This window comes from Dendropsophus ebraccatus, chromosome 1 (genome assembly GCF_027789765.1).
Source record: "Dendropsophus ebraccatus isolate aDenEbr1 chromosome 1, aDenEbr1.pat, whole genome shotgun sequence".
NCBI classification, from domain to species: Eukaryota; Metazoa; Chordata; class Amphibia; order Anura; family Hylidae; genus Dendropsophus; species Dendropsophus ebraccatus.
In genome coordinates, this window is record NC_091454.1 from 135,817,747 (window position 1) to 135,820,306 (window position 2,560).

A 2,560-nucleotide genomic window follows, 5' to 3' on the forward strand; every position below is an offset into this window, starting at 1 on the left:
TTTTACAGGCCATCCGATACAATATAAGTTATACATGTTATATATCATAGTAATCGTAACGACTTGAGGAACATGCATAACAAGTCAGTTTTACCATAGGACGGACGGCGTAAATGCAAAACTCCCCGAAATCAAAACAAATTCGTTTTTTTTTCAATTTGACAGCGCAAATGATTTTTTTATGGTTTCGCAGCATATGTTATGGAAAAATAATGCATGTCATTGCAAAGTACAATTGGTTTCGCAAAAAATAAGGGCTCATATACGTCTCTAGGTGAAAAAATGCAAGCGCTATGGACTTTTAAACTTAAAATGGAATAAGCAAAAGCGCAAAAACGAAAATAGGCTTTGACCTTAAGGGGTTAAATAACGGATGTTTTTACCGCGGACGTCAAAATAATGAACATGATCATTACTTTCGGACGTCTTTTGCAAACAGCGGATGTTTTCATTAGTTGTTCACATAGTCTTTCTTTTGTCACCGCTCTTTCTCCATTTTTACTATTAAATTCAATGGACTTTTTCATTAAGCCGCACCCAAAGGACAATTAGTAACCCAAACTAGAATAATGTACAAACACCAGTCACTGCACTAAGGGGAGGCCAGACAGTTAAATGACGTCCATTATTTTGGACTCAAAATGACGGACATAATTTTAAACAGAGCTGAAAAATCATTGCGTGAACATAACCTTTCTTTGCGGTGTGAAATGCCCAAATGGTCAATTTGAAAACATGAAAGGGTGAAGATTTCAAAATGGGATGAATTATGGGGGTTTCTAGTTTACAGACCTTTAAAATATACTCCAAAACTGAACTGGTTCCTAAAGAATTTCTGAGTTTGAAATTTTCATGAAAACTTTGAAAATTGCTACTAAACATGTATGGCCTTTAACATCCTAAAAAAGAAAAAGCATGTTCACCAAATGCTATTAATATAAAGTAGACATGTTAGAATATGAATTAGATATGAATCAATAAATAATTTATGTAGTATTACTCTATTCCTTATGAAAATTCTAAAAGTATAAACCCAAGGTATTTACCACTAACATAAAGGAGAATATGTCACAAAAAACTATCTTGGAATTACAAGGATTGGTTAAAGCACTCCCAAGTTGTTAATGCATAAAGTGACACGTCATATTTAAAAAATTTGGCCGTGTCATAAACGCCAAAACTAGCTGTGTTCCTAAAGGGTTAAATGAATTAGTAAGTAGTAAAATAAAATTAAAATATATATAAATTGGGTATTGTTTTAAATATTTAATGATAAGTAACAGATGTTATTTGAAAATAATAGCCATTGTTTCAAGATAATGGCCGTTATTGCTATTTAATGGCAGCCATCCACTAAGTTTCAACAATGTGTGAACATATCCTTTCTACTTTTTTAATCCACTCCTGATTTTGGTTGCAAAATACTGAGTAAAAATTCTGTATGTGAACATAGCCTAATAGCATATTTATTTTTTGGTACATGGGACTGTGTAAGGGGTTTACTTTTTGCCCCATGATCTGTAGGTTTTTGCGCTAACTTATTTACTTTGCGTGATTAGGAATATAATTTAATAGGTCAGGCGATCCTGCATGCGGCGAAACTAAATATGTACTACATTGATCCATTATATCGCAGCTCTAAAGGTGAGCGCGACTCAAGAAAGCTTAAAAAAGACCGGTCAGCCGGGTCAGCACTGCCAAACAACCCCCCCCCCCCCCCCGGACAGGGCACGGCATACATACTGGATCCTGTGCTTCCTCGTATCGGTCCCGCCGCAGACATATGGCCGTCGGCTCAACAGCTTGCTCAATGTGCAAATGAGCTAAGAGGAGTCCGATGGCCATAGGAAATCAATAGAGCAGTGATTTCCTATGGCCATCGGACTCATCTCAGCTTATCTGCCATATCTCTGCGGCAGGACCGAGACCAGTGGGAAGTGGGAAGTGCCGGAAGAGCCGGTATGTATGCCGTGCCCTGTCCGGGGGTGGGGTGGGTTTGGCAGCGTTAACCCGGCTGACAGGTCTCCTTTAACCCTTTCTGAACCGGGCTAATTTTCGTTTTTGCGTTTTCGTTTTTACCTCCTTGTGCTTAAAAGGCCATAGCACTTATATTTTTACAGCTACAGACCCACATGAGCCCTTATTTGTTGCGTCACTAATTGTACTTTGCAATGGCAGGCTGAATTTTTGCATAAAATATGCTGCAAAACCAGAAGAAAATTATATGCGCGACGAAATTGAAAAAAAAAAAAAAACGCAATTCTTTTTCTATGGGAGGGCTTCGTTTTTATGCTGTGTGTCTTATGGAAAAACTATGTTATATATGTTCCTCAAGTCGCTACTATTACAACGATATGTAACATGTAAAACTTTTATTTTATGTGATGGCTTGTAAAAAATTCAAACCATTGTTAACAAATATATGTTCCTTAAAATCGCTCTATTCCCATGCTTATAGCGCTTTTATCCCTTGGTCTTTGGGGCTGTGTGAGCCATGATGTGTTCTTTCTTTCGGTACCTTGATGGCGCATATGCGACTTTTTGATCACTTTTTATTACA